Here is a 6,887-nt window from a genome sequence, read left to right on the forward strand (position 1 = left end):
TTGATTTTGGTCAGTCATTCTGACCGGTTCTACATTATCTTTTCAAAAGCTTCTTCTGAAAGAAGGCCTTTCTGACCTCACCAGCTGAGACAACCTCCTCAGAGGGATGGGACCCAGCCTTGGTATGTGCTCTGAGTATCTAGTTATTCAACCATGTGGGTGTTAGGGGAGTAATAATATCTCTATGCCAATGATTCCCTGCACTCGACATATTTGGTGCTAACTTCTGCAGCCATCAGTAAGGTATGTATTCCTGTGTCTGCTTCACAGGAGATAGAATTAAAGCCTTGGCAAGATAACCTCTCTGAGAGGTCACAGACAAATTTAAATTGTTTTCAAACATTTGGAAAACACACTTACTAGTCTCTGGAATATATCTGACCTCCCAGCATAGTTACAGAATTTACCCTACCTCATGGGAAAAGAGCTGGTCCTTTTGCTTCTGTGAGGAAATTCTATGAAGCACTAATGATATTTCCTGTTTTCTGAGCAGATCCAAAGAGACTGCTGCGGTGGTGATCTGAAAGTCATAGAAAATGCAATTACCTAATCTTCCTCGGGCTGATATTACATTTTGCTGAAACCTGCTTTTGAACACACTCCCAGCACGTAGCAAGACCAGGCTGTGAGCCCAGTTTTATCTGGAGTTCCCGGGCAACATTCAAAGCTTGCAACTTCCAGGTCTTCCCGGGGTCTAACTGTTTGGCCTTCTTGCTCAAACAACCCAATTCAGATCATCTTGTTTCTGAATCACTGACTTTTCTGATCCTATTAAATACTTTGGTGGTTTTAACACCTTATAGGTATCGTGTGTGTGTGTGTGTGTGTAAATCGCTTTAGTTGTGTCCAACTCTTTGAAACCCCAAGGACTGTATCCCGCCAGGCTCCTCTATCCATGGGATTCTCCAGGCAAGAATACTGGAGTGGGTAGCCATGCTGTCCTCCAGGGACCGAACACACCTCTCTTATGTCTCCTGCCTTGGCAGGTGGGTTCTTTACCCCTAGTGCCACCTGGGAAGCCCATCAGGGTCACCTAAGATGATGCTAAATGAAAAAGGTGTTCTTTTTTCTATACGATTCACTGTGATAATTTGCCTGCCTTCAGTGGGCATGAGCCCAGACTTGACTGCAAATCACAAAACGAGCGGGACAGGGCTTCGTGTTTCTAGGCGTCAGCTCCGTTGAGCTGGTGCTGACTCGCGGATATCTTCATATCCTCCTCTTTCTCTCGGTGGGTAAGAAAACAACGGGTCTAAGGAGTCACAGCTCAAGAGGGTAAGTGGCAGACCAGCCTTGGGCGACACCGTTTCTCATGCGCCCTCCTCTGTGTGCCCTTCAGGGAAGGAGCTCTGTCACCTCCATGCCACGTCCTCCAGGGCTGGAAGGAAACGACCATCCAGGCCTGCTCTGACACACTACAGATGAAGAAACAGACCCAGTGCGGGAGGCTGCCTGTCTCATCTGAGGTCACACGGCTTCTTAGCTGCCACCTGAAGGCTGTGAGGGCTGATCAGAAATGAGGACAGAGGAGAGCTAAGGTCGAGGGAGGAGACTAGGACTGTGAAACCGCAGTGTGTTTGACCAGGTTGGTCTCACCCATCAGTCTGTTCTGCTCAAGGATTCTGCTTCCTTTGAGACCCAGTTCAAGTCTTACCCGCTCTGGGAAAGCTGGCTCAACCCCACACGGATGTTCTCAGGGTCGGTGAGCCATACCTGGGTTATTTTCTCATTCTCTATTGTGGTAGAGTTTTGAGCATTAGACGTTCTTTAGTTTAAACATCTGCCTTCTAAAATATTCTGTGGGAGAAGTGTTCAGTTCTTCAACTTATTTAGTTTAAAAAATTTAAAAAAATTTATATTGAAGTATAGTTGTTTTTGTGATGTTGTGTGAGATCTGAAGAATAAAAAGCCTTCAAGTAGTGAGTCATCCTGTGGCTCTGTGACCTTCAACTGGTGGCTTCCAAGGTCACAGTGTTTAATGGCCTCAAGCTAGCAGGATGGGAAGAAGCAGGGCTTGTTGGGATGGTCTGCACCATTTCTTCAACTTTCTGTTGGCTAAGCTGCGTCTTCATACTTAGCCACAAAGGAGGCTGGCTAGGAGTCTAGTTGTTTCACCAGTCCTAGCTGGATGACGTGAATCATTTGGGGTCAGAGGGCAAGATGAGGAAGGTGGCCCCTAAGATGACCCCAGTGATTCCTGCCTTCTGGTATCCCCATCTTTGAGTGATTTACCTCTTTTGAGAATGGCCGGGATTTAGTGACTCACCTTTAGTAAATAAAGTGTGATGGGGCGTTACTTTTGAGATTCAGTTTCAAAAAAACTCTGGTGCCTGTATCGGGCTATTCTCTCTGAGAAAAGTCAGCTGTGGTATCGTGAGTTGCCCCGTGGGGAGGTCCATGTTGCAAGGAACTGACATATTTGGCTACCAGTGGGAAAGGATCCAAGTCTTGCCAACAGCCATGCCTTAACCTGCAGCCCTGGCCAAGGTGTTAATCCCTGCTTTGTGAGAGACCCTGAGGGAGATTCCCAACCAACTGTTGCCTGGATTCCTGACCTTATAAAAACAATGACAGGAAATGTTTGCAGCTTTAAGCTGCCAAGTTAACAATAATAGAGAACTGGCACATCCTTACGGGGAGATGCTACAGACGGCAAACAGAGCTTCAGTACTCTGCTTACTTCTTGGGGTTCTTTTTTTTGCCTTGGATGTTTTGCCCTTGATTTCTTAGTATCTTTTCACTTGTTTATTTTATCTTTCTAGGTGCTTTTGTTTTATCTCTTTACATGTTTTAAGGCCAGTTTGGTCAGAAAGTCCTAGGCCACCGTCTTGCCAGAAATGGAAATCCTATTCATTTAAATCCTTCTGCTTTTCCATAGGTCTTTACTGAGCACCTACTGTGATTCAGGAAGCACACTGAAAATAACGGATACTTCTTGCTTCCGTGGAACTTACATTCTATCGGAGGTAGGGGTAAAAAACAAACAGGCAAATAGATACCAGGCATTGTCGTGTCCTGAAGAATAAAATAGCAGCGTACGGGGGTAGAGAGTGACATGCAGCAGGGAAGCTCTTGTTCTAATATCGTGGTCAAGAAGGGTTTCTCTCGGATGAGGCAACATTTCATCAGAGACCTGAGTGAGGTAAACGGATAGGTCTTGCAGAACGAGAATGAGAACGCTTGCGCAGACCCTCTCTGCCTCAAGGTCTGCAGAAGATGTCGGGAAGGAAGCACCAGTCTCTTCCCTTTATTCCAGAGGGACTGAATGTAGGGAACTTGGACACAGCTTCGTGGGTTGGTGGATCTGAGAAATCACTGTTGCTTTCAGCCTCTGAAGCATCAGTAGAGCTGCCTTGTCTGGGACAAGACTTAGAGCTGAAGCGGACTTAAATGCCCTGGTCCCATCTTAGCCATCACAGAGAATAGGGTCAGTGTAGGCTCTGAATAAATTTTTTATTGAATGACTCTTCTGTACAATCTCTTCCATTTTCTACCCAGCTGTTTAGCCAAGAACTTGCAGGTGTATAGACAATTAGGCTAAGTAAGTTTCTCTCCTTGTTAAATACATTTTTAAATTTTATTTATCTTGTCTTCTCTGACCTATTGACCTTTGGATTGTCCCTGACTGACTTTTGAATGTCCCTTCACATGACTCCCAAGTTCCCAAGCAGGAAAACCATCTTCTATGATTCTTGGAGAAAGAGCCTAATGAGTAAGTCCTTTTTGTTGTTGTTGGGAGAAATTTATTTATTTACTTTTAATTTAATTTTTGTTTTATATTGGAGTATAGTTGGCTTCCCAGGTGACTCAGTGGTAAAGAATCCACCAGCCAATTCAGAAGATACAAGTTTGATCTCTGGGTTGGGGAGATCCTTTGGAGAAGGAAATGGCAACCCACTCCAGTATTCTTGCCTGGGAAATCCCATGGACAGAGAAGCATTATGGGCTACAGTCCCTGGGGTCGCGAAAAGCTGGCCATGACTGAGCACACACATAAGTGATTTACAATGCCGTGTTAGTTTCAGGTGTACTGCAAAGTGACGCATGCGCTATTTTCCCTTAAGTGATTCTGTACCAGAGAAGGGACAATTGTTCATAAACTGGTGTTCAAAAGTGATATAAACTGGTAGATAAGAGTCGAGTTTCTGGAGCCAGATCCTCCGAGCTCAAATCGAGAGCCTTGCTTCTGTGACCTTGGACAACTTAACTTCTCCACGTCTTAGTTTCCTCACCCCTATGAAAAGTGAAAGTGAAAGTCGCTCAGTCGTGTCTGACTCTTTGCGACCCCATGGACTGTAGTCCATGGGATTCTCCAGGCCAGAATACTAGAGTGGGTAGCCTTTCTCTTTTCCAGGGGATCTTCCCAACCCAGGAATCGAACTGGGGTCTCCTGCATTGCAGGCAAATTCTTTACCAGCTGAGCCATCAGGGAAGCCCGCCTCACCCCATGTGGGGATAATAATTGCACTATAGGGCTGCTAAGACATCACAGGATTGTTACAGACATCTAAAAGTTTTTAGACTTGTGTCTTGCATATAATAGGTGCAACTCTTAGCTGTAATAATAATAATATTTTATTAGGAGCCAGGACAATGAGTTATTAGGTTCTTTAGATTGTAAAAGGCACCACTCAGATTATCTAGTAGGATAAGGGTCTATGGTTAAGACTTTAATGCTTCAAAAGGGAGACAGGGATTTCTTAGGGGACTTACTGGGAATGCTAGAACTCAGACTGGAGCATAATTCAAGACTCAGAAAGATCTAACGTAGCACTAGGGACTGGCTTCTCTGGCTGCTTTTTCAGCATCTGACATTTGCTCATTTCCCCTCGGTCTGCGCATAAGCATGACTCAGCCCTTCTCTCCATATCTTATCATCATTTGTGAGTCTCATTTCTTAGCTAACTTAGTCTTTCCGCATATGTTTCAGTTTAAACCCTCAAGGGGCAGATACCTTTATTGCTCCTGCTTAGTGATCTCCATTGGATGAGTCTAGAGCATCTCATGGTTCTCCACTCCGTTCATGTATTGATGAAATCTGCGCCAGGGGCTTATTCTAGTCTGATCACCTGAAGGGCAAAGGCAAGTGCCAAACAGTCGTTACCTGAGCAAACGGCGCGAGTGGAGAAGTTTCTCCTGTGACGGGAGGATGACAGAAGTATAGACACACTCTTCATTTACACTATTTACTATGTCTCACACTGAGACCCTGTCCTTTGGTTATTCAAAGAGTGTAGATGAAATGAGTGTCAATGAGGGCAGACCTGCTGCTACATACTAAAGAGCTCCTTTCCGTTAGAGTTCTGTAAGGATGGAGTCCTTTGATCCTGGTGACCAAGCTTGAGCTAGTCCCCAAAGGGGAATTTATTATAGGACCCCAGTGTCTTAAGAAAGCGAGAACACGACTGTGGCTGCCTTCAGTGCAATGGGAAGTAGGGAACGGGAACTGTCCGTGTTCTTCCTTAGTCTTTTGTTGCAGATTCTTTAAAAATTTTTTTTTTTATTGGGGTTTAGTTGCTTTGCAATGTTGTGTTAGTTTCTACTATATAACAAAGTGAATCAGCTAAATATATACACTATATGTATGCATATATGCCCTCCCTTTTTTGATTTCCTTTCCAGACAGACAGAACAAATGTATGGATACCAAGGGAGAAAGATGGGGATGGGATGACATAGGAGACTGGGGTTGGCATATATACATAGTGGTACTATATCAAACGGATCCTTGGAGAAGGAAATGGCAAGCCACTCCAACATTCTTGCCTGGAAAATCCCATGGACAGAGGAGCCTGGCGGGCTACAGTCGTTGGGGTCACAAAGAGTCAGAGAGGACTTAGCGACAACAATAACAACGGCACAGCACAGCTAACCAGTGGGATTGCACTGCACGGAAACGGGGGCGCTGCTTGCTGCTCCGTGTGACCCAGTCCGGGCTCTTGGAAGGACGACTTCATTGTCACCTGTCTCTTGACTTCTCTGCTGTGGTCAGTCTGGTCTCTCATGTGCTGAGCTTCACGATGCCCGGGCAAATTTTTGTATTAATGGCAGGTGCTGACTTCTGAACAAAAAACTGCAGGCAGGGGGGCAGGCCATCTTAATAAAACAGCTGTTGCCGTGTGGAGGGGCATGGAGGATCAACCTCTCATAAACTCAAGATTAGTTAGAGGGATTCATTGGGCACAGCCCAGTACATTCAGTAAAAAAGACACCCTTGGCTTACCCTTGAGTATGTGGGATGCAAAAAAACACACTCACTCCTCCACCCGCGCCCCCCAATTAAGCATCCATATTCATTTTATTTCTTACTTGGAAAGGAATGTAATTCATCTTTCTGTGTTCATTGTCTTGCCTTTTCATTTGTTCATGATCTATTTGATGTTTGCTCATGGCCGTGGAATTGTGGCAAGGGCCGGGGTCGACATCAGAAAGTGGATGAAAGAGAAGGGAAGAGAACAATATACACTGAGCAACTGATTGGTGCTAGATTTATTTTTCACCACTTTGTTTAATTTTTACAATATGCTCTTGAATTAAATGTTGTTACATTTGTTTTAGACTTGAGGAAATTTAGGATTTGAGACATTAAACCACTTATCCCAGTTGTCACGGTGAATTAGTGGTAGAACTGGAATTCAAAACAAGCCTGCTTCTGAGAGTCATGCCTTTGTCTATGGCTATAAACAGAACAAAAGGACTTTGAGCAAAGGCCCAAAGGCACTGTGAGAGATTGCTTTCTTGACTGCAAAATGGGGATCTTCTATGTAACTGTGGCTTCTGCATTTGTCACTTCCATGAGGCTCAGATGACACTATGCATGTGCCACAAAAACGTGTTCAAAGGCAATTCCTAAGCACTCCTCTGGTTCAAACTCTGGACTTGGGGAC

Source organism: Giraffa tippelskirchi, chromosome 11 (genome assembly GCF_054371585.1).
Source record: "Giraffa tippelskirchi isolate mGirTip1 chromosome 11, T2T-mGirTip1v1.2.pri, whole genome shotgun sequence".
NCBI lineage: Eukaryota > Metazoa > Chordata > Mammalia > Artiodactyla > Giraffidae > Giraffa > Giraffa tippelskirchi.